The following is a 12515-nucleotide window of genomic DNA, read 5'->3' as shown; positions in this document are numbered from 1 at the left end:
CAGAGACGACAACTGACTTGGCCCCAGCCCTACCGGCCTGTCTCCAGACTCAAAGAACCTGCACAGCAACGCATCCAACAGGGACCAGTGACCTCTGAAGCCTCAGAGGACTGCCCTGAAACCGAAGGACCAAGAAACTCCTGGGAACAGCGGCACTGTTCAAAAACAGCAACAACTTTGCAACTTTTTAGCAACTTCCAAGGAACTCACTTTCCCTGCCGGAAGCGTGAGACTTCACACTCTGCACCCGACGCCCCTGGCTCGAGCTCCAGAGAACCAACACTGCAGAGAGGACTCCCAGGCGACTGTGACCTTGTGAGTAACCTGAGACGACCCCCCCTGCTCCCCTACAGTGACACATGCAGAGAGAAACCAGAGGCTACCCCTGACCGCGACTTCCTAGAACAAAAAAAACAACGGCTGGACCAAGCCCTGCACCCTCAGCCCCCAGGACCAAAAGAAACCGAACTCCAGTGCAGGAGTGACCATCAGGTGACCCCCTGCCTAGCCCAACCAGTGGCTGGCCTGAGAAGCCCCTCTGTGCCCTGCCTCATCGCTAGAGTGACCCCTGGGTCTCTCCATTGACTTCTATTGAAAACCCGACGCCTGCTAAGCACACTGCACCCGGCCGCCCCTTGTGTGCCTACTTGTGTCCCCCCCAGTGCTCTACAAACCCCCCCTGGTCTGCCCTCCGAAGACGCAGGTACTTGCCTGTTGGCAGACTGGAACCGGAGCACCCCTGTTCACAATAGGCGCCTATGTTTTTTGGGCCCTCCTTTGAACTCTGCACCTGACCGGCCCTATGTTGCTGGTGCGGTGACTTTGGGGTTACCTTGAACCCCAACAGTGGGCTGCCTATGCCCAGGAAACTGAACTTGTAAGTGCTTTACTCACCTGAGAAACTAACTAATACTTACCTCCCCCAGGAACTTTTTGATTTTTGCACTGTGTCCACTTTTAAAATAGCTTATTGCCATTTTGGCCTATACTGTGTATGTTATTGCTCTAATTCAAAGTTCCTTACTTACCGATGTGGAGTACCTCACATTTTATGTATTTACTTCAAATCTTGAATCTTGTGGTTCTAAAATAAATTAATTAAGAAAATATATTTTTCTATATAAAAACTATTGTCCAGGAGTTAAGTCTTTGAGTGTGTGTTCCTCAACAAATGCTTAACACTACCCTCTGATAAGCCTACTACTCGACCAAACTACCACAAAATAGAGCACAAAAATTATCTCATTTTACCACTATCAACCTCTAAGGGGAACCCTTGGACTCTGTGCACACTATCTCTCACTTTGAGATGGGATATTCAAAGCCAACTTCCTACAATGGTTGTGGCTGTAGCACTGCATTGCTGATTACTGCAGGCTTTTCCTGTTTAAGAGCAAAGTGCAAATCTTGTGCTGCCAGTCAGCACTACTGGTTGTTCTATCGTGAAGAGTCTGGTTCACAGGAGCTTCGCATTGGCTGTCAATGCGGGCAGCAGTCTATCCCACTGGTTCTAGTGGGGAGAATATCGATTGACCCAAACCTAGGAATTCAACATCTGATAGCTTGGATGACAAATGTCTATCCACCTCCAAAAATGTGGAATTTTGGATGTATTCCACATTAGTAGACTCTTTTTTTGCAAAATAGGAGTAGTTGCTTTAATATTATGCATAATTTCTAAAATAGTAGTCTTTGGTTATCCAGCACTCTGGAATGGACACTTACCTTGTAGGCCCCTTCACTGATATCTACATGATGCTTTCTGCCCTCTTCAAAGTCTTTTTTGGTGGAATTTATGTGTTAGTCTTTGGTTGGTGCCCTGACTAAGGTGCATGACTTAAGTACATGTGTAAATTTATCTTCAAGTCTACTCTAGATCAACTTTGTTTAGCAGATGAACATATGATAGTTATTTACTCTGAAAATCGCAATCATATTATTTTAGTCAAACAATGTTCGCCATTGTAATCATTGTTCCTCAAATGCATAGTATTATCTTATTCTCAATTATTCACAAAATTATTTTCTAACATTTGGAAATGTCACAGTCCTGAAACCATATTTTTGCTACAGAAATGTCATTTCTTCAGGTTGATGTACTAGTGCTTGCAGCGTGCCGACGCACGTTTTGGTGCCAAACGGACCAAGCTGTGCACCTTCTTCAGGGGACACTGCATATAGTATAAAATCCAAAGGGTGGCGCGGCTGCGTGAAAAGCCCTAATATAACTATTCTTAGTGAAGTAACATTGAGGGGCTAAAGACCGCTAGAGTCTTCGGAGTGACAAATTAGTTTCATTGTAGTATTGTGTGTATGTCGCTTGACTGCATATAGGTTTTTAGGGGGACTGGCAGCAAAACAAAGCAACAAAGAGTGACTGAAAAGATCTGAATATTTAAATGGCAACAGATGGCTGACTGTTCTTCATCATGTGGATAATGCTCAGTCTCGGAAGGTACATCCTACTGTCCATCACAACAAAGATACCAGATACATGGTATTTTTTAAGGGATTTTGCTTCCCACATGTTAGGGAGTCAATGATGTAAAAAATCCCACTAATTACTCATTTCTTATGGTTAAACATCCTGTGGGAATATATGATGCTCCTTAATGTCTGAATTAATAGATGGTGCAGAATATTCGGTTATAACTGCATCTTTTATAGGGACTATTGTTTGCCATGCTAGGACAATCAAATGCAGTATTCAAATTGCATTTTTTTCATAATGATCTAAGTGAGTGTAGCAGGGAGGCCATGCCGGGGCCAGGAGATAGCGGCCTGGAGGACACAGAGCTGCCGGCTCGATGCCCCAGGGAGACGATCGGACGAATTACGTCAGTATACTTATGGAAGCAAACCGACATACTTGAGGAAGGGGAGCACCAGAGAGGAGAGAGAGGAGGAGGATAGCAGAACACAGGACTACCGGGGAGCAACGGAAGCCCGTGGAGGGAGACAGAGTGGCAGGAGAGCTGACTGACAGCTGCTGGGTCCGAGGAAGTGACCCAACAGCGTAACCAGGAACAGAGACGCCAGGCAAAGCAGAGTTCCCGGGAGGAACGCTGAGGCCCGCTATGTCCCTGGAGGGAAGTGACTGCTGCAGTTAGGCGATCGCTTACGCAGTCGGATTCTTTCTTGGACACAGAGGGCAAGGGATAAACAGGGAAAAGGTGGGGAACGAGGGACTTCACAGACACAATCCTAAATGGAACATTAAACTAGGGACTCAGGTCCACATTTGTTTTGTTTGAAAAGTTTTCACTGGGGTGATCAATTAGTTGCTTGCATGCGCCTAAGGGCCACAACACCAGGGTATTCTGGGCTCTATATTTGTCCTTCTCATCCAAACCTCACAGAAAACCCTCCTCTTTTGCATGCAGATAGAAAAAGATAATGTTAAAATTTGAAGAATATGTGTGTATAAAAGATCACTTACCTGAACCAGGGCCTTTATTTTTCTTTTCTCCTCCATGAACCCGGGTGACGAGATATGTGGAGGCTGGTGGAACTTCCTGTGAAGAAAAAAAAACAGAGAATAAGAACAGGAAGAAAAAGGGGACTGAAACCAGACAAAAAGGGATTGCAGACTAATACTTTCACCAAAAATGTTTTTCTTTTCTGTGGAATATTTGTAAACTCTCATTTTTTGACGCCCCACATAATAATAAATGAAAAGGTTATACCTACGTTACTGTGTCCTCCGTGACCTCCCTACTACAGTGGGCTGAAATTGGCATTACATACAATGGTGGTATGGTAGGTCGGTTAATACATTTTATAGTTTTAATATTCACAATTATAGTTTATAGCATTCTTAATGGAATGCATGAACCATGCTTTGTTCTTGGTGCGAGGTTTAGTGTGCCTAGCTTGTAGCACTTAGTGACTTCTCTACTCTAGTTAGTTAGTCACCAAACGTCATTCACATTTGATCTGATAATTCCTTCAGGCAGGAAACACAAGCCACAGGTGTACTGATCAGCTTTCATTTGTTAAATCTCCTAATGCAGTCAAATTTACTCATGATAGGCCTTCTAATGTGGAAGGTCCTAAGATCCGATGGCACTTCTTGTGATGTCCCTTCCTGTGAGGTCAAGGGCTGTGATGCCACTTCCTGTGTTATCACACACAATTTAATGCACCATGATGTCACTTGCATACTGCCTAACTTGGTGTTGGGGTTACACTAGTACACCAAAGAGCTCTATTACAATAAGATGCTGTTGCTTGCAACATTCAGACTTATTTGGGTATATTCATTACATCCTTGAATATCAAGTTTGCAATAACCAATGTTTGTTAAATGTCTCATTTAATATAACCAATGCCTGTTGATTATGCACACTGTATTCCACCTGCTCCAACTGTAACTGCCAAAACATGTGCTCTTCGCAATGTGATCTGTATTGAACATGTTTCACAATCCGGAGGATAATTGCTCATTTCCTTAACAAGCAACCAACTGCTTTTCCACCTGCTCCAACTGTAGCTGCCAAAACATGTGCTCTTCACAATGTTATCTGTATTGAACATGTGCCACAATCAGGAGGATAAATGCTAATTTCCTTAACAAGCAATCAACTGCCAAAAGGCACATGTGCACATTGTATTATTTAAGGATGCTTGTGAGTCTGAGGCCTTGCGTGGCTTTGTACCTATTGCTCTGCTCTCCTGTTTCCAGTCAAGTTTAGTTCCTTGTCCTCCAGCCTACCTCCAATCGAGTTCCAGTGGGCGTCAAGTTCTTCGTTCTCCAGCCTGCCTCCAGTCGAGTTCCAGTGTTCATCTTTCTCCGACCGGCTTCCAGTCGAGTTCAACATTTCTTATACTCCAGAGAGAGCCCCCAGTCGAGTTCTGGCGATCCTTGCCCTCCGGTCTGCTTCCTGCAGAGTCCCCGCTCTCCTCTACCATCTTCTGCTGATGATCTCATTTTTCCTGTAAAAGAGAGAAAATATGAAATGTGAAAAAACCCAATTAGGGTTCTTCTGAAATTTTAAAGCAAGTAACTTTATTTCAAGGTAAAGATAGATGAATCGCTTAGATGAAACAAAACAGAGCTCTGTCTTTTAAATAATTTATGTCAATAAGAACTACTGTGATTTATCGTTTGGGTAGGAATCCAAGAGACCACTAAACAGACATTAAGGAAAGACGTATTTCCTGTAACAAGCGCTCCTATGAGAATTAGGAGATTGGAAATAGAGCAAATTTATCGGAATTATTACTGGCAAGAGATTACGCCGGAACTCAAAGAAGCGCTTTGCTCGAGTTGATTGTTTTTGAGTTTGGACATTGCTTCAAAGACCCTGAAATTATTGTAAAAAGAGGAAGAGACGTGTTCAGCCTTATAGGACCTTGAGGTCTTGTGAGAGGGCAATGTACTCTTCATCGCGGGAAAGGTGCATTGTCATTGCCCCATCGGAAGGCCTGGTATTTAGGTGAGTGGATCGCACAGAACACTTGGTTAGCCCTCCCACTTTCTTTTTTAGGACTTGTTCCCTGGATATGCTTCTTGTCATGAATATACGAACAGACACATGGAAATTGAAAGCCAATCAGGCAGTTTTTTCAGATGAAATGCTTTGAAAAATATACAATGCACTGGAATAAGAAGCAATGATTAGGCCATTAACACACGTAGTCCAAGATTTACTAAATTGTAGCAAGAGCTCTCCTATGATGTAAGAGCTGCTATGCAATGCAAAGTGATGCAAGTGAGAGTTCAATCAACTTTCACGCACAATGCGATTTTGTCCCGAATTATGACGTGATTGCAGAACTGAGCAGCTTTGCTTCACGCAGTGTTAAATCCCATGTATCGTGAGTGTAATGGTCCAGGAACAGTGCCAATTCCTCTCAGATTACGTGCAAATGAGTGCACTTGGCCTTGAGTCGAATTATCGCACCTACTGAAACAGGTGCAAACAAGAAACACGGAATATTGTGTGATATTTTCACACGGATACCTGGAGTTTCACCAAATTTACACATCATGTGGTTTACTTTCAGACAGATATTTGTGCAAAGAGATTTGTATTGGCAGGTGTTCATTGAGTAGAAAAACTAGACAAGAAACGGCCTGCTTGCCTCGGCACTGTTTGGCAATGGTGTTTAGTGTTACACATAGTATTTTTAATGTGTTCAAGCTCATGATATCATCCGCACGTGACCCACATTGAGGGCCACTGGAATTTGCACAAGGGGAGGACCAAATTATGAGGCACAGTTGACTAATTTATGCTGATAATGCGGCACATTTGTTTACAGTATTGCTTATTATTTTGTTACCTGTACACGTTATCACTGTCTGGGCAAAGGTTTTACCTTGTTAGTCCCAGATTTATACCCAAACTCAGAAGAAAAAACAACTTAAAAGTGGGCAGTCAATATTTGCTAAGGGCTTTCCATTGCACTGCAATACGGATTGCTGCTTTTAATCACTTTTGATATGTTTAAGCTAGATTCTGTTTGTTAAAATGTGCAGTTTATGCTGCAATCTACGGATTGCATGGCAAATGCAGATAATAAATATTCATGTGGAAAACCCAGTAACCACAGAATCGCATAATTCCAGCGACCCTGTCCATAATATATACGGTGACGCACATTTGTTTGCATTCACACAATGAGGCAGATTTCTGCAAAATTATGTGTAAATCTTGGTAAGTGGTTGCCAGTAGCTCATGCTGAGAATGAAATATTCCACTTACTTGATCCAAAATATGAAAGACTCTTTCTTGAAGCAATAGGCAGAGGTGAAGGGCGCTGACACAAACTGCTAAAAGAGTATGAATATGAAGAAGTTGAGTATGAAGAAGTTGTTCCAGGTCAGTACAGAGTTGAATACATTCCTGTAAGAGTATTTGCATTGATAGCCATATGATTTGCGAAATTGATTAATTAACAATGTCTCCTCAATATCAGTGGTGTGTTCAGGGATGTAGGATTTATGTCAATATGGTAAATGCATTTGCTACAAGGAATGAACAGAGAATTATTCTTTATTGGTGTAACTGACACAACAATATGACAAAGAAACAAATATTTGGGTCAACACACCACTGATAAAGAGGAAACATTGCCTACAATTGTTAGGAAGTCCTTAAAAGCTCATCAGTGAATTGGCCAGAATGAAACACGTACCAGCTGAACATTGTTTTGTCAATTAAGCAAATCATATGCATATTAAAACATACACTACTAAAGGAATTTACTCATATATATGCTGACTTAGATCAACTTCTTCATCAGATTTTTTTTAGATGTCAAGGATCACACCCTTTATTGTCTATGTGGGTACAATCCTAATTGACCCAGCATCCAACACCCATACCTACTGTTAGTTAAACAATGTGGCTCAGCAGTAGCCAATCCATTCACACTCATTCACAGCACACACTTGCAAAATACCCATACTTTCATATATGCATGCATGCAGGCACACATTAAGAAATATATCTACTGTGCTGCGACAATGATGCCAGTTCCAGGGGAAGCAGAAGGAGCTGGAAGTGTCAGGCAGGGAAAACAGGAATATTCCACTGCCTCCTCTCACTGGCTGATCTTGTCATGGCACAGCCAATGAAAGGAGGACCTTCCCTCACTTTTTACAGAGTTGAATAGCGTCAGTGAGCGTTACTTACCCCCAACCCACTCTGTAGCAAGATGTCACTGATTGAAAGCGAGCACAGGCACTTCAAGGCTTAAAACTGAAGCACACTAGTCCAAGTCAGTTGGTGAGGTGCTATCTGGTTATGAGGAGGAGGTCCTCCCAGGGATGTGCTACGCTGAAGAGGTCATTCCCTCAGGGCTGTGAAATCTTCAGGCGTTCCAAGTTTGGCTCAAGCTGCCAGGGGCCTGTGAAATTAGTGCATGTACAGTGCCTGGCTGCCTGACCTGAAAACGATGAGCATCTGTCAGGCTGTTCTTTGCTCAGTCTGTAAGGCACCCTTCATGCTTTGCAAAATGGTGGGTGAGCAGGGCTCTCCGCCCTTAATGGTGGGCCATGCCTGGAATAGGGCAGTGCCAAACTCCCTAATGTCAGAAAAGAAGTGTTTGTTTGGTTCAAACTACTTTCTGTGTATGTTGCCGGTTATGATGAAGCAAGCTCTAGCAGACAGGTAAAGCTTTATTTGGCAAATATCTGGTCAATCGTGTGATACTTGCAGATGAAAGATCTATTTGAAATAAAATGCAGCACGTTGAGAAGCTAAAATGTCTAGCTCATGTTTAGCACAAAAATCCTGAGCAACACAACAAATGAGAGATAATTGTCAACTAATAGGAGCTGTTGTCCAAAAAAGGTCACTTTGAGCATATAAATATAAGCAGTTACCTCATCATAAAAGTCTGTGGAGAGCTGAAACATGACAGAAACGTGTTACTTTTGGTGAAACATCTAATGAGCAGGTGGCAGGATCTTTTCACAGTGAAAATGCAGGATATCCACGAAACAAAAGATACTATCTATAAGCTCACCGCTGACATCATAAATGTCTTTAAATCGCACTTGTGATTGACAACATTGAATGTGAGGCTATACTTTACAATTATATGCATGAAATTTGCAAATGTAGTATCTCAAATAAAATTGGTTCCACGCCCACTAACGCTGTGAAATGTAGAGGGCGAGTAGAGACTAAAGGGCACTCCAGAGTAATAAGAATACTACATTGATTTTTTTGTGGAAAATATATCAGCACACATTATAATATATATATGCAAAAAGGCAATAAAATCATACAGTGGGCCTCCCCTGTAACTCTACAAACGCAGCAACCCTCACCTAAAATATAACTAAAATACATAAGTATTAGACAATTTTCATAATTAATAATCAATCACATAATAAATTAACAAGTAATAATTAATTGTTAATTCATTATTGTAAAATTAACTCTCCACCAAGTACCCCTATAAACCTAACAACCACACCTAAAATATAACTAAAACATATAAGTATCACAAAATGTACATAATGAATACTCAATAAAAAATTAATTCTAAATGAATAATAAACTGTTAAGTAATTATCACTTAAATAACTTCCCCCATACTCCTAAAAACATAGCAACTGGCGCCTAAAATATAACTAAAATAAATCTTCATTACATAATTTACGCAATTAATATCAATCAAATAATTAATTAGAAATTACAACTTAGTCAGTGATGCATTATTGCTTAATTAACTTCCCACCCTTTCTTCCTACAAACCCAACAACGTGCTACAACACTATAAATCTCTAATAATTAAATAAAAATTATGAAATCACAGAAAATTACAAACTATAGTAAAAAAATTAGTAACAACTAAACAACTATACAAACAATAGTAACACATAACATTAGTATATGAACTAAAACTCATTAACATAATTACTATGCTGCTAACAATATTAAGCTCACAACAGTATTCTTAAACACAATATTATCGAATAAAAGGCAATATGTTTGACAGCAATATTCTTGCATCACAATATTTTTGTATCTTGATATTTTATTTACAATATTTTTGTCTCCTGAGAGACACAGCTCAATACTTTGCCAAACACCTGTCCAACTCAAGGGAATTGAGAGCTCATGGAAAAGCATGACACAAAAGTTATAAATAGATAGGAAAGGAATTGGCAAAGGAAAAGGCGACAAAGAGACACAGGGGCTGGTAAAGCACATTCAACTCCAAGCACCCTTGAGTGTACAGGGCGAGGGCCAGAAACAGATACTATGCAACATCAAAAACAGGACAAAAGAACGTAGAGGCTTGAAAAAGGCACCAAAGGCAAACAAAATTGGAAACCAGAAGCAGGGAAAGCAGCCAACAGTAAGACAGCAGATCAATGTCCAAAACTCCAGAAAGGGAAGGCCCAGGCCAGAGGGTCCGACACATGAGGGTCATGGAAACCCAGGAAGGCCCTAGAGGAAGTACACAGTAGTCAAAGGTTAGGACCCAGCATGACACTGAAGGAAACAAGCCCAGAAGACCAAATACAACTAGGCATGCTACCCTTAACAGTTCAGGCAAGCACTAGATCTCGAGAATTGAAGGCACCAGGGCTAGGAAACACATAACAATCTAAAGAAAGGAACCAAACAGTCACAACCAGGAGAAGATGCAGACAGTGTCCAGTGCCCATCATGGGCATCAGGCAAAGCACCATGAATTGCCAGACTCCCTCCAAAAAAGGAAAAGTGAAAGAGGCAGAGAGAGAGAGAGAAAACCCAAGGCTCTAACAAGTAGACATGAAATAGTTGGCAAAGCAGGACTACGAAGGTCAAACTCCCACCCCGAAAAGGAGCACAAGGAGAAGAAACCATCAGAGGAGCCAACAGGCCCAACAAGAAAGGGTACTGCAAACAGAAAATGAACTGCCAGGCTCTAAATGGGCAAAGGCACAGCAAGCAGCTAGGTCCATAAGACTCTCAAAATGAATGCCCATTAGAATGAGCTTACTGATGCAGCACAGAAAGCTATCCTGGTACTGAAGGACCATAGCCCCAGCACACTGCATGAGCGCGGGAAGCCTTTCCTCTTTGTCTCCCCTCATTCTCCATCCTTCCCTCCCTCAGTCTTTTCTCTTCGTAAGCCCTTCCCTTCTCTTTTTCATCTGGCTCCTTCCCTATCTGAGTCCCATCACACTCACTTTTTCCTGCTACCTCTCACCCTTTCCCTCTGGTCTCTCCCCCTTCCTCTTTTTGTCTCCTTTCTCCTCCTCCCTGTCTCTTCCAGACTGTTGTTTCAATGTTCCCTCTCTCTTTCCTCCGACCTTCCTTCCTCCTTCCCTTTTAAATCCATAGTCACCCTGTCCTTTCCCTTTCTTTCCTCCTTCACTTCTTCCCCAGTAGCTCCCCATTCCTCCTCTCCCTGACCTCATTCTTTTCCTACATCCTTTGCTCTGTCCCTGCCTTCCCTAAGTCCTTGCCTTCCTCTCCCCCGTTCTTTCCTCCTGTACCCCTTACATTCTCTTCCTCATCTGGCTTTTTTCATGCTCATTTTCCCCTGCTGCATCGCTATTACCTTCCTTTTCTCTCCCATTACTCTTTTTGCTTTTTTGCTCATCTTTGCTCCCTTTCTAATTATCCCATTTGCTCCCTGGACTTTCATCTCCTCATTCACTACTCTTCCTATACTTTCTCCTACTGCTCTCCTCTCTACCCCCCAAGATCTTCTCTCCTCTCCCTTCTATCTCTTTCCTTCCTCCACCTCCCTCCTTTCCCTCCAACTCACCAGCCCTACTCTCCCTTCAAATGCCTTAACTCCTTCCTGCACACTTCTGTTTTCTATGTCTTCACTCATTTTATTGACCTTGCCTCTCAGCCACTAGCAATCACTCAGGCCATATTCAAGTCCATCATTATTTTGCACCCCATGCCACCTCAGTTTATATCTAGGCATATGCAAACCAGACTTGATGACTTTGCTCCAATGGGAACAGTCCAGCCCTAACTGCAAGGGCAGGCCCTCCCTGAATCAGAACACAAGCAACCCAAGACTGGTTTCACCATAGTTTGGTCTCATCAGCCAGGTATAGCTTGGCTTCAGTGACACAGTGTGCAGAAGACCCACATTTAGGCATACCCGTCCCACTTAAGGCGACACACTGAAGTATACAAAACAACAATAGATGGAATGCCTGAATTAATCTGTCACTGGCATACCAGTCCATCATTATTTTGCGCATCATGCCACCTCAGTTTGGACCCAGTCATATGCAAATCAGTCTTTGCCCTCTCTCAGTAGGAGCCCAGGCCAAGATGCAAAGGCAGGTCCTCCCTGAACCAGAACACAAGGAACCTAGGACCGGTTTCACCGTATTGAGGGCTCACCAGTCAGGTACAGTTTGGTTCCAGTGACATGGGACCCACATCCCACATAGGGCGACATATTAAAGTATACAGAAATGTGATGGATGGAATGCTTAATGTAATCTCAGCCACTAGTACTAACTCAGGCCACGTCCTAGCCCATTGGGTTTTTTGAACACCATTCCCCCTCAGTTTGGACCCAGCCATATGTAAATCAGTCATAACCCTGCTGTAATGGGAACAGCCCCCTCAACTGCAAGGCTAGGCCCTCCCAGAACTGAAACTCAAGCAACCCAGGACCGGGTTTGCACTAGTTGGGACTCACCACCCAGGTTTAGCTTGGCTCCAGTCACACTGTGTGTACAGGCCCCACACAGGGGGCATGCCCGTGCCACGTAGGGCAACACGATAAGGTATACAAAAAAGTGATGGATGGAATGCATGAATTAAACTCAGCCACTGGTAGGCACTCGGAGTGCATCCCAGCCCATTGTTATGTTGCACAGTATGTTGAACAGTCCTACCCAAACTGCAAAGCCAAGTCCTCTCTGAAGTGGAACACAAGCAACCCAGGACCGGTTTCACCCTAGTTATGGCTCACCAGCCAGGGATAGCTTGGTTCCAGTGACAGAGTGTGCACAGGACCCACATCCGTGCATACCATTTCAACTTAGGGTGACACCCCTCTTGACTTTGGTGTTGAAAAAGCCA

Source organism: Pleurodeles waltl, chromosome 4_2 (assembly GCF_031143425.1).
Source record: "Pleurodeles waltl isolate 20211129_DDA chromosome 4_2, aPleWal1.hap1.20221129, whole genome shotgun sequence".
NCBI lineage: Eukaryota > Metazoa > Chordata > Amphibia > Caudata > Salamandridae > Pleurodeles > Pleurodeles waltl.
This window is presented reverse-complemented; position numbering follows the sequence as displayed.